Raw genomic sequence first — 14,070 nt, 5'->3', positions numbered from 1 at the left:
AAATTTCTGCACAATAGACCTGCCACACTCTGGCAACACACTGTAATGCTATCAACAATGATTGAACTTATACTGAAAAATAATGTGTTTATGTTTGACAAAAACTGGTACTGTCAAAAGAAGGGAGTAGCCATGGGTTCTAAAATATCACCCTCGTTTGCCAACTTGTTCATGGGTGCATTGGAATCCGATCTCATTTGGAGCGAGAAGGGTGCACAATATATCGACTCCATTATTTTCTGGGGTCGGTATATTGACGATTGTATCCTGATCTGGTCAGGCTCACAAGAGCTCTTACAGGATTTTTTTGGATATCTCAATAAAAACACCTGGGAAATCCAATTTACTATGAATTGGAGTAAAACCAATATCGAATTTCTGGATATTGAATTTTATGTTGCATCAAACTGTCTTCACAGTAGACTGTTCAGGAAATCCACCGCATGCAATGCAGTCTTGCATGCCTCAAGCTCACATCCGCCTCATCAAATTAACGCCATACCTTATGGCGAGTTCTTAAGGGCAAAAAGGAACTGTAGTGAGGATGGAGAGTTCAGGAGATGTTTGACTGGCATGAAGGAGAGATTTCACAACAGAGGTTACTCCAACCAGACCATTGAAAGAGGAGAGAAAAGGGTGAAGAAAGTAAAGAGAACGCACACCCTTACATCGTCAAATAAGTCCCCCACTACTGGAGGGGAACAGATTAGAATGGTAACTGACTATAATTCATTTCACAACACCTTACGCAAGAGTCTTACCAAACATTGGGGTCTATTAAAGTCAGAAAGAGCTCTTAACAACTGTATTTCGGATAGACCTCAAATAACGTTCAGAAGAGGTAATACTCTTAGAAACAAATTGAGTCCCACTGTACCTAGAGACACTACTATGACAACTTGGATGACACAACATAGTCTTGGCTTTTATAAATGTGGTTTTTGTAGTATATGTAAATGGGCTAAACATGGCACTACCGAATTTAGGAGTCCGGATGGTGTTGTCTACACGGTAAAATATAATATCAACTGTACCACTAAATTTGTGATTTATGTGATAGAATGTGTGTGTGGAAAGCTGTACGTAGGGAGCACTATCAGACAATTAAAAGAAAGAATAATGGAACATGTAAGGGCAATAGTAACGGGTGATCCCAAATATCCGGTGGCTCTTCATGTGGCCTCCTGCCAAAGTGACAGGACCAATAAAGCAGTCAAATTTTTTGGCATAGATACAGTCCCCCTTGATGTCAGGGGTGGCAATCGGGAATTACGATTGAGACGCACAGAGGCCATCTGGATTATGCGTCTGAGATCGGTGGAACAGGGACTCAACTATGACCATGAAATGCAATATTTCCTAGGTAACTGATATGTGGGAGAGATTCACAATACTGCTACGCATTTATATACATAGCAATTACTGTTGCAACATATGTTGATACTATGTATGTACATTTCCTTTATGTCACAATGACTCCCCTGTACCTCCTCTGGACATGATGTTTGTTTCACAAATGAAATTGAATATGATCCTACTTATCTACATGCAATACCATAATATGTATACACTGCACATGATATGTATATTGTGATACCTATTATGATATGTATATTGTGAAACCCACGTATGAATGTAATGGGCACCGTCAGTCCATAGATTTCCCAGCACGGGGGTCACTACCCTAGTTCACCAGAAACGTATCAATTGTTCAAAAATCTTATTTAGAATCAGAAATACGCGTAATGACCACGTGCTGGAATCTATTATTAACTCGATTCCGGACTTCGCACTGGGCCGACCGCATTCATTAATGTAAATAAGAAATAAACTCCCCCTCGTTTTTGTGATGCTGCCTTTATGGCTAGCGTCACATGGTTTCCGTGACAAACCCAACATGGAGACCTGGCACACGAGATAGACGCTCTAGTCTTTAGATACACAATGCCGAGACGTTACTTAATCACGTCAGAACGGCGGTCACGTGTCCAAACAGGAACACGGCCGTCGGATCCGGACGTTCTCCGTGCCGCTTCTCCGCTTGACAAAGGTAAGCTCCCGGTTACATGTTGGCAGAGGCCCCAATCTCTAGCCTAATATGTACAAAAACTAAGTACTATTTCAGGGGCATAACTCCCTCCGTTTTTTGGTGTCGTTACAGCTGGGAACGCTGAATATATCGACAGAGACCACGGCAATTGAACTTATCCTATACTATTGGGTAAGACTATATCTATATCGCACTAACCTAGTTTGTGGTTTGTAACAGAACCAAACACTGATATTGCCCATAATATTTTTTAGAGTATTATCCTACTCGCCGTGGGCAAAATAAATAGAACACCATAGAATTCTGATATCGACAAGGGGAAACTCTATGATACACCTTGAATAATGTAAGTGTATTAGGAGTTACTTATTAAGGAACGTGTGAACAACGAATGTTTTTCATGTATCTTCAACTAAGGGGAGTTTATAGTTGTGCCTGATGCTGAATCTATGTATCTACACGATATATGTGGCAGACCAGATTGCGCTGTCTCTTTGTTTGATATTTAGTCGGTGAGTGGGTACTCACAGTCACAGACTATCCTTACTACTTGTTTTCTATTCAGACTGCATTCTGAAACTAATGATATGCAGACGCTTGTATAGTAATTCAGACCACTAATCTGATTGCAGAATTATTCTCATATTGGATACTCGACCGGAGTATCTAGGGTCAAGGGCCCAGCTGGGTTGGAAGTATCACCAGCTGAGCGGTGAGCGTCTACATACTTATTTACCTTACTTTCTCATTACTGTGTTCTTCTTGCCTGTACAATGAATTGTTGACCAGTAGTGATTAGTTTTTTCCTGTTGTCATGTTTTCTTTGGCACTGATATATAGACCTTCTGACTGGATTACAGCCATTTAGGTATGTGACAAATACATTCTGAGGTTCAGAGTTTGAGACTACTCACACACTCACTATAGCATGCAGTATGACTGTATCGCCCACCAATAGTTCACTTCTAAATCTTAAACTCTGTCTCAAAGCAGAGATATTTCTGTTATACCCACGTGTGTTTTCACTATCACTATTTAACTGCACAGGTAGAGATAATAGTGATAATCTCACACTTACGACACGGATGTGTTGGGGTGGCACTTAAAAATAATAGATACATTGCTGTACACTGGTAGCAGCAACTACTGTGCATGCAAGACCATGTAATCAGGTCTTTTGGTAAAAAGCATCTTTGTGAAAGACATGCTCCATTGTAAACCTTTGTTCATTTCAGCCCTGAGGAATCGCGAGTGCGATGAAACACGTGTCGGCTGGCTGTTCATCACATTAAAGACTCCAAGATCTACTCATTGAGAGTTCTTTTGTTTTGATATTCTGTCATTTTGATATATGCCTGTTTTATTGTGTTACTTAACACCATATACACTGTCTTGAGTGCAACGGCAACCAATTCTGTTCATGGCAGTAACAGGCATGTGCTTCAATCTTATTAAATCTTTAAGAAACGTTTTTGCCTTTTTCCTTTAGCTGCCAGGAAATCGGATGCATTTTCCTCATTAACTCCCAGCTTGACTACTGTAATAGGGATGTATGACGGTACAACGTGTGGTATTACCACGCGTACCGTTACAACGCAGGTTTTTGAACGCAAGTCGTTACAACGACTTACGTTGGGGGGCGCTGGATAGTGAATAGTTTAATTTACTATTCCAACTCCAGTCCCCATGGATAGTAGGGAAGGTGTTGGATATTAAATTAAACTATTCCCTATCCTAGAGCGCCCTCCAGAGTCGTTGTAACAACTTTCGTTCTAAAACCTGCGTTGTAATGGTACCGCGTTGTTAAAGTTTCGTTGAAAAGGATGTTTCCCCTGTAATAGTCTTTACGCCGGAACCTCGAAATACATTTTGCATACATTGCAGATGGTGCAACATGCAGCCACCAGACTTGTGTTAAAATCTACAGATGAAGCTCTGCATCCACCGTCTTTAAAACTCTACACTGGCTACCAGTACATAAAAGGATCCTTTTTAAGATCCTCCTACTGGCGTTCAGATCATTCAAAGCTACTGGACCAAAATACCCTACTGCTACATTGCTGCACTATACCATTACATGAACTCTCAGATCTTCACATACCAATCTTATTAAGCCCCTTTCTTTCAGACAAAAAACCAGAGCCAGTAAATGCTTCTCAGTGTTAGGATCCAAGGCGTGGAATTTACTTCCTACCCATTTGCGTTCCAAAGAATCTAAAGCTCCCTTCAACAAGCTTCTGAAGGCCTGCCTTTTCCAGGGCCCGGACACAGTCTGCTACTGCCTTATTTGATGACTGTTTTTTATTACCTACTATCTCTCCTGAATTTCAATCAGTTGCAACTCTAGAGCCAAGATGCTCCTTTGGGAGTGGCAGCGTGCTCTACAAATGTTATACTCATTCATTCATTAGTTAATGCATTAATCTTAATCCTTCACTCTATGGTATTTGTAGAGAGTATTACATTATTTTGCCTTTTCTAGAGGTATACATTGTGGGCTTTATTATTTTCTTGTGCTTGACTTGGTGCATACGCTGTGCAACAAATATTATACTTTTTCATACAATGAGGCCATTTGTGATGTCATGGAGATGTTATATATGATTTAATTAGTGTTAGTCATTAACGAGTAACCTATGACATAAATGGAAGCTTTCATTTAATTTGGGGGTAGGGGTATTATCTGCTCTTCGGAGTCCCCTCCACATTCCTCTGGTGTTTATGAGGTGCCACAAATACTTTTTTTTTTTATTTATTTTTTTAAATCTCTTTATTAGCATCAGATTGGTCCGTGCAAGCATACAAATACACAAGAAATTGTCGACAATAAAAACGTTAATGATCGTTATACAAAAGAAGTACATGGATGACTAGACCAATGACATTACAGGTAGTGTAGCACATTCTAGATTCTTATTTTCACTTTTCCATACCTGAAGGAAAATTGCACACGCGGTATAAAGAGATACAACTTTTCACAAACAAAACGAAAACAAGTGAGCCTTCATGACAGACAGAGCGGCAAGCAATACACCTAGTGACTAGTAAGATGGCATAACCAGAGGCATAGGCAGACGAGGGTAATTAAGACGACAAGCGTAAGGACTAGGGCGAAGCAACCACCCCATCCGGGGCAAGGCGTGCAAGGGAACTGAAGAGGGAGACGCCCCGGCCCCAATCAGCACACAGTCCAAAATCAGCAGCTCACTCATAACCCACTCCAGTAGTGTGTGGACGTTAAGCCCTGCAGACTCTAATAGGCAGCGCACTGGTGGTGCAGCTACAATCACCTAGCCCACCCCCTCTGGGACAATTGAGCTAACAGCCTGGGAGTGTGTATCCCATGTAATCTTGCTAAGATACTGTCGGTATGGGCCCCAAATGTCAAGTGGGCGTGAGGCTGTAGGAATCTGGGTGGAATATTCCACACTATTGGTGTTACATTGGGCAAGGCTGCGCATCCAATTCACGGAAGTAGGGATTCGCCTGGACCCCCAAAGTAAAGCAATTTCCCTTTTCGCCAGCAAGAAACCTATGGCGGCAAGCTTACACGTGGCCCGGGGGAACTCCGCGACATAGCCAAGCAGTGCAATTTCCGGCTTATGTTGCAGTTCGCACTCTAGAATGTCTCCCAAAATGTGGTGTACCTGTAGCCAGTAAGTGTGCAGTTTCGGACAGGTCCATGTGAGATGTGCAAAATCGGCATGGGGAGCTTTGCATTTAGGGCAGTGATGAGGTCTGTTTGGATCGATTCTGTGGGCCAGCGCCGGAGTGAAGTATAGTCGCCTCAAAAATTTGAAATGAATTAGTTTATGTCTACTGTTAATAGAGACCTCTTTAGTGGAGCGGCAACAGGCATCCCATTGGGCATCTGTGATGGGGCCGCCCAAATCAAGCTCCCACGCCGCCTCGCATCCGAAGACGGGAGGGCCGCCACACAAAGTCCATACAACCTGGAGACCATATGGGCTCCCGTTTGCGACTGGAGTAGAAAAGTCAGTGCTGTCATTTCATCCGGCGGCAATGGGAACGACGGAAACTGCGCTCTAAGCAGGGACCTCAGTCTGGTCAGGACAAAGGAATCCATAAATGTCCGTTCCGTGAACCGTGGATCCTCGGACACAGAGAAAACATGTCCGTCCGGAAACAGATCTCCTATTGTGGTGAGCTGGTATTTGGCCAGCGTCCTGCAGACCACCGCTTCCGCAGTGATGGGGAGCCAGTGAGGGTTAGGTAATGGAAGAGCCGGGGAATACAGTACGTCCAGCTGGAGCAGTCTACGCACCTGCATCCAGGCCCACGATGTAGTGGACACAGTTTGTATGTCAAGGGGGTCACGCGGAAAGCCTCCGGGCAAGATCGAGTTGAGGGTAAGTGGCAGCACCAAGTCTGCTTCAGGTCTCAAATACGGGATCCGAGCGTCCGGGTGAAACCAAGGGTGTGCATATGCGCACTGCGCGACCAGGTAATAAATATAAAAGTCCGGCACTCCAAAGCCACCTCGCTCATAAGGCAGCGTTAAAATGCGCCAAGAAACTCGCGGCCTTTTATCCCCCCACACTAACCGCAACAACAATGAGTGGAGCTGCGTGAAGAAAATCCGAGTGAGCGGGACCGGTATGTTATTAAATAAGTACAGAAAGCGGGGAAGAATGATCATTTTAATTATGGCGATACGGCCGGCCATAGAGATAGGGAGGCGAATCCAACGTGCAATATTATCCTCCAGAAAGTCCAACGCCTGCCCATAGTTAAGACGAATCATGGATACCGTTTCTAGATGAATGTGGATACCCAGATATTTCACCGAGTCTGTATTCCATTCCAGCGGGAACGGGCAGTCCCAGCGAGCAGTGGAGGGGGTGAGCGGAAAGATCTCAGATTTATGCCAATTAATACGAAGACCGGAGTACCTCCCAAAGCGTTCCACTTCAAGCAGCAAAGGCGACAGGTTGGTCTCCGGAGACCTGACATACAGAATGGTATCATCAGCGTAGAGGGAGACGAGTAACGGGCCTGTCCGGAACTGGAGCCCGCGGTGCAGGTGGCGCTCCTGAAAATGACGTACCAAAGGGTCCATGGCTAGAATATATAACAGGGGGGACAGGGGGCATCCCTGCCTGGTTCCCCGGGAAAGAGGGAAGCTATCAGAGAGCGTGCCATTAAGGCGCAGTCTCGCTCTGGGGGCAGTATAAAGCAGCTCGACTGTGGAGACAAACAAGGACGGCATGCCCATGCGGTGCATGACAGATAGAAAGAACGACCATTCTAAGGTGTCAAATGCCTTCTCGGCGTCTAAAAACACCGCAGCTGCCGGTGTAGTCGGCTCAATTTTGTGAAGAACAGAAAACAGCGTCCGCAGATTAAAGGAGGTGGATCTATGGGGAACGAACCCGGACTGGGCTGGCGAAATGATAGACTCCATAAGTAAAGATAGTCGGGTGGCAAGGACTTTCGCCAAAATTTTATAGTCAAGATTGAGCAGGGAAAGGGGCCTGTAGGAACCGCACCTAGTGGGGTCCCGATCCGGTTTGGGAAGTAAAATGATAACGGCCTCCCGCAATGTGGGTGGCAGAATCCCCGTCTCGAGTGACTCCGCATACACCTCAATCAGGCGAGGTACCAGTTCCTCCTTGTACTCCTTATAGAAGTCAGCTGAAAAGCCATCTAGCCCCGGCGCCGACGAGCCTTTCAATGCATCAATGGCTTCCACAACGCTGTCCGGTTCAATAGGCATCGCCAGAAAGTCCTGCATGTGTTTTTCCAGGAAGACCATAGAGATTTAGTTAATATAGGGGCCAGGGTCGCGACAGTCAGCCGATAGTCCCGAGGTGTATAAGTCCTTGTAGTAGGATAGGAAGGCATCGCAGATGGCAGGGGTGGTCTGATGACGAGCTCCCTTATCATCTACCATGTCCGAGATAAATGAAGCCTGGCGGGGGGGACGAAGCAGATGGGCCAAGAGCTTGCCAGGCCTGTCTCCTTCACCATACTGCCTAGCCGAGTGTTGTGCGCAGAGATATGTCAGTTCTCTGTCTGCAGTGTCTCTGAACTCTTGCAGCAGTGCCAACCTTTTTGCCTCCACCCCACCATCCGTGTCAGTGAGCGTGTTAGTGTCCAAAGCGGCAATGTCCTTCTCAATACGGGTCAGGGAGGCACGGATGTCGCGCAAAGCCCCTACATGTTTGTTGATGCAAACCCCCCTAATGGTGGCCTTGAAACCCTCCCACAATGTAGCCCAAGCGTCCACTGTGCCCTCGTTGAACTCAAAGTACTCCTCTATGGCAATGCGAATGTCCTCCTTGAAGACCGGGTCAGCTAACGCCCTGCCAGGAAAACGCCATTGTTTCTCGTACCCTCCCAACCTGGGGATGAGCAGGGTCAGCACTATGGGAGAGTGGTCAGACAGAGTGCGCGGGAGTGTCAAATGGTCACTCACCCAACCGGCTACCCCTGGGGAAAGGAGCCAGTAGTCTATTCTGGTGCTAGTGTTGTGATACCCCGAGTGGTGGGTGTAGACGGGTGAGGTGGAATGCAAACGGGCCTCAATGTCAATCAGTGAGTAATGAGCGCACACATCCGCCAGCACAGCACGGGAGCGGGGCTTACAATCCGGGGAAGAGGAGGTGCTGTCCCTGGCAGGGGTCATGAGCAGGTTAAAGTCACCCCCCAGTATCATCATATCAGTGTCTAGTCTCAGCAAAACATCCTGAAGTCCCCGGAAGAAGGCAGGGGAGTCCGAGTTGGGGCCATATATTCCAACAAAGGTGACCTTAAAGCCCAGAAGCACCCCCGTAACCACAACATATCTGCCATCTACATCCAAAATGCTGTCTGAGAGCACGAATGGAACACGTCGATGTATCAGGATTGCAACCCCCCTTGCATATCTGCTATAGCTCGAAAAAAATCTGTGCGCGCCCCAGCTTTTTGCAAAGGAGGAAGAGTCAGCATCCACTAGGTGTGTCTCCTGCAAAAATAGGACATCCACCCCATGCCGCGCTGCATAGTTTAGAACCTGTCGCCTTTTCCTCGTATCATTTAAACCTCGGACGTTCCAAGACATGGAGGTAAGCCTGGAAGGACCAGACTGCTGCCCTAACTTAGCCATTCAAACTCGGTGGAATCGTAAGAAAACATGCGTGTACGGACCTGCCATTCCCTATCGCAAAAAAGGCATCACTTAGATAGAACAAGCATTTACAATGCAATAGGTCTCGCATTATTAAAGTTTGAGCTATTGGCATTGTAAATGACAATGCTTTTTATTCATTTGTTTTTAAAACCTGCAATCGGTGCATAAACACGCACTTTGAACATATAGTCCTTCCTTAAGATGAGCAAGGCTGGCAGTAAAAGAGACTGCCAGCCTTGCTTCTCATAAGCATGGACTAGAAGTACAAAGTGCTTGTTTACGCACCAATGCAAATGAATAAAAGGCATTGTCATTTACAATGCCATTAGCTCAAACTTTAATAATGCAAGACCTATTGCATTGCTCTAACTATAAGGCTACATCCTCTCCCCTTGAAAATCGAAAAGTTTGCACCTTAACCTGCTTTGCTTACTGTACAGAACCAGAATGACAGTGGTTTACCAACGTCCACTAGGCCGCAAGAATTTACGCGTATGAAAATCTTGGGAAAAACCAAACATTTTCACAACAAATATCTCAGGCCTACTGCCTTTAACATACCTTTACATAAACAGATCCGGCACACAGCCAAGATCACTGGCTTGAGACCATAAGCAACAATGTCCTGCTACTCAAGGCAACCAACATGTATGTGGGTGACGCCTAAGCCCCTTTCAACAGTTGTTATGAAATCTGTTTTTTACGTTGACTACAAAAGGTCACTCGACAGCTGCATTAGGAGCAAGAGCTAAAAAGTTTTGAAACTGCGATGAAAAAGTATATTGCAATGTGGTAAATAATGACCTGGTGGGGCACAGAGGGAGGTGGAGAAAGGAAGAACTCAGTGCAAGGGCCGATACTTAAGTTTGTAGTAGGGAGCGAGAAAACGAGAGCAAGAAATACAGAAGGAAAAACATAAAGAACTAGTTTTAAATGCGTGCATGCTGTTTGCGAGGAATGCAGCTAGAGAAAGCAAATTTAAAATACAAAACACGTGTGCAATGCTGCTTTGCTTACTGTACAGAACCAGAATGACAGTGGTTTACCAACGTCCACTAGGCCGCAAGAATTTACGCGTATGAAATTCTTGGGAAAAAACAAACATTTTCACAACAAATATCTCAGGCCTACTGCCTTTAACATAACTTTACATAAACAGATCCGGCACACAGCCAAGATCACTGGCTTGAGACCATAAGCAACAATGTCCTGCTACTCAAGGCAACCAACATGTATGTGGGTGACGCCTAAGCCCCTTTCAACAGTTGTTATGAAATCTGTTTTTTACGTTGACTACAAAAGGTCACTCGACAGCTGCATTAGGAGCAAGAGCTAAAAAGTTTTGAAACTGCAATGAAAAAGTATATTGCAATGTGGTAAATAATGACCTGGTGGGGCACAGAGGGAGGTGGATAAAGGAAGAACTCAGTGCAAGGGCCGATACTTAAGTTTGTAGGAGGGAGCGAGAAAACGAGAGCAAGAAATACAGAAGGAAAAACATAAAGAACTAGTTTTAAATGCGTGCATGCTGTTTGCGAGGAATGCAGCTAGAGAAAGCAAATTTAAAATACAAAACACGTGTGCAATGTTATCAAGTGGATTCTTGACGTAAAAACAGTGTTCAGTAAGTGTCAAATACTGACCAAAGACAAATACTGCAGCTTTCACATAGGACATGCAAAAGAATTGTCAATGGCAACGGGCGCCGACTAGCAGGAAATGCAGCAGGAGGTGGTGCGGGACAGCACGCAGCGTCCCAAAAAAATAAATAAATAAATACCGCCTTCGGGTAAAGTCCGCGCTATATAAAAATGCATAAAAAACTAACTAAATAAATACCGCAAATCACCGCCGTCACTTTGCCGGCCTGCGACCAGGAAGTCAGGCAGGCCGGCGCGACAACAGGAAACAGGAAGTAGGAGGGCGGGTGCCTACCCCGCCTCCCACGGAAGAGCCGCGATTGGACGGAGCCGCTGTGTTTAGAGCACCGGAGCAGGCAGGAGCCTACCCTGCGCCCCGGTGCCGAAGGAGGGAAGAAGAGTCCTGCTGCCGGGCCCTGCAGCTGAGGAGAGCCGCCGCACGAAGGAAGCCGGTGAGTGCGTTGCTGAGCGGGGGAGGGGGAGGGGAAAAGCATGTGCGCGCGCGAGTGCGGGCGGGCTTTGTATGTATGTATGTGTGCGTGCGTGTGTGTGACTGTGGGGGGTGTGTGTGTGAGTGAGTGTCTGTGTGCCTGTATGTGTGTGCCTGCGTGTGCATGCGCTCGCCTGTGTGTGCGTGCGTGCGTGCATGCAGAGGGGTGGGGGCTGCCTGCCTGCGTCTGTAAAAGCAAGGGCTGTGAGTTACTCCGCGCATGCGCGAGGGCAAGCCTGTTCATTCCAAGCCAGCCTCAGCCAGCCTCGGGAAAAACGAAAGTAATAAAAAAGCGAAACTGACACTGCCACTGCAGACAATGCTGCGCGCTCCCGAGGTGAAATCCGGCACTGAAAACGCTCGTAACACTTTGGTGTCCACTCTCCTAAAAACGGATCACATTAGTTGTCGAGCTGACAGCATTCATGCTTCGCATGAATGCTAACGTCAGCTCGACCTAAAAACAGTGCGAATGCACAAACAACAAGACCAAAGCATAAACAAGCCCCTCCCAACCACCCACCACCCAGCCACTCCTCAGGCCCAAGGAGGCTAAACCCACCCTTCCGGAAACAACCTAGAGCAACAAACAACAACAGTTGTCCACTAATGTACCTGTAAAATAAAGACAATGTTAGAGAAAAAAACAATGCGGCTCGCGCCATGGGGGTAGGCGACGCTCCGCCATGCAAGAACCACAACCGGGGCAACGTTCAAATGTCAGCAAGTATGAAAAAAGCACTGCAAAAGTAAAAAAAATAGGAACAGTAGTATCAGATGCAGATTACTGGGGCAAACACTCCGGATCGAGAAGATGGAAAGGTGCTAGGTCAACCCTGTCCGGTTTCGGTAAACAGGTCAGCACTAGCCTGCGAGTCAGTGTGCGGCGGAGACTGTTGAGCAACATCAGATTGTCGAGGGGACCCCCTGTTTTTGTAGGCTCGACAAAATTCCTGTGCCTCCGCAGGAGAGTCAAAAATGCGAAACCTGCCGTCCACGTCCACCCGGAGCCTGGCAGGATACAGCATACCATAGCGCAATCCCATTTTGCGCAAGGCAGCTTTGACACCAGTGTATTTACGGCGTGCATCTTGGACCATGATGGTGAAGTCCGGGTAGAAAGAGAGCACATCTCCCTGCCACCGAACCTCGCCCGCCTCCCTGGCAGCCTTCAGCGCCGCATCTCTGTCCCTGAAGTTCATAAGCCTGGCAATAATGGGCCGGGGCGGCAGGCCAGGGTTAGGTCGGGCCCCAGCGATCTGTGAGCGCGCTCAACCACGAAGCCAGCAGTAAACGTGTCTCGGCCAAAAAGTTCGATCAGGAGGTGTTCCACAAAAGTGTCAAAGCGTCCGGTAGCTGTCGTCTCCGCCACGCCGATAATTCGGATATTATTGCGCCTGCTGCGCGCCTCTAAATCCTCGTTCTTAATTGCGACGTCTTTAAGGATCTTCTCCACTCGTTCCAACCTTTTCAGCGTCGACGCCGCACCATCCTCGAGGTCGGAAACTCTGGATTCCGCCAGGTCCAGACGCCTATCGTGCAGTTGGATCGTCGCGCCCATGTCCGCCATTTTCTTTTCGAGGGTATCAAAACGAGAATCCAAGGCCTTGAATCCAGCCCTCATCTCACCCATCATCTCAGCAACCATACCCGCAGTGTCTTTCGCTGCCAACTGGCCCCAAGTGTCTACCTCCGCCGCCGGCGAAGCTGCAGAAGCACGTACGGGTGCTGAACTGAAGGTAAGTCGCTTCTGGGTAACATCCTTCTTCACCATGTTGGAAGCAGTGGCGGGCAAATCGCCAGTGGCACAGGACTCTATGACAACAGCGGCACCCAGAGAGTCAAGCACAGTGTCCGGGCACCCCAGTAGCAAGGCGGGTAGGACGGGACCAGAGCAGGGGTACTCGTCGGTCCACCGTCCCAGGGCTGACTCACGCTGCGGGAGCCCACGAGTCGCCAAGGCGGTTGCCCACAGGACAGCAGGGCATGAATCTGGCTGGAGGAGTGCGCCAGAGGCCAAGAAGTAGGGTCAGCAGGCGGCTGTGGCAGCCACCCGGCAGCAACCGGCGGATCAAGGGGCCCACCAAGACAGGCAGCCAAAGGAGGTGTGGTGGGGGGACCAAGTAGGCAAGGCCTCGAGGCAAAGGCAACTCATCTGGGCCAGGTCTCGCAGGTCAGGTAGCCAGCGTCGGTCACAAGAAGCTGTACAGGCGGCAGACAAACAGGGCCACCGCATCAGCAGGAGCGCAGGAGGCCAAGTTCCGCAGGGGGACAGGCGCAGGTCTTGGGTGCACGGTAGCGGTGGGGCAATGGAGGTAGGCCCCCACCGAGTGCAGCGACGCCAGGCCGTTCGCAGAGCGCCCTGAAGCCCGCCGGCCACACCCCTCGCCAAGCGCCCCTCAGCCCCGAAGCCCACCGCCCGCGCTCCCCGCTCGCCGCCGCCCCACCCGGCGGTCCCCAAAAATCGAGGCCCCGGCTCCCAAGGCCGGACCAGGCCGCAAGTGCCGGTCACGCACGGAGTGGCCGCACCTCCACCCACGGAGACCACCGGGGCCGAGCAGCGGACCGGGGAGAGAACTACAGCGGCCCTAGGGCCGAGGGGGACAGCAAGGGGGCAATCAGGAGACTCACCAGGCGCTCCGCAGCTGCAACGTAACGGCCCGCGAGGCGCAGCCGGCCGCAGCACCACTCAGCTGTTCCGACCTTCCACGTTGTCCCCCGTCCTCCAGATTAGGCAGGCTGCATCAGTAGGCTC

At 48.2% G+C, this 14,070-nt stretch overlaps 1 protein-coding gene across 2 annotated transcripts in view; it reads right to left on the bottom strand.

Annotated features, from left to right (window-relative positions):
- ABCC3 (ATP binding cassette subfamily C member 3) overlaps positions 1-14,070 on the bottom strand; it is a 708,094-nt gene that overhangs the window by 314,656 nt on the left and 379,368 nt on the right. The gene's annotated exons all lie outside the window — the stretch shown is intronic.

The sequence above is a fragment of the Lissotriton helveticus genome, chromosome 7 (assembly GCF_964261635.1).
Source record: "Lissotriton helveticus chromosome 7, aLisHel1.1, whole genome shotgun sequence".
In the NCBI taxonomy this organism is placed as follows: Eukaryota; Metazoa; Chordata; class Amphibia; order Caudata; family Salamandridae; genus Lissotriton; species Lissotriton helveticus.
The sequence above is the reverse complement of the archived record's forward strand: the minus strand, read 5'-3'. Positions and strand labels throughout refer to the sequence as shown.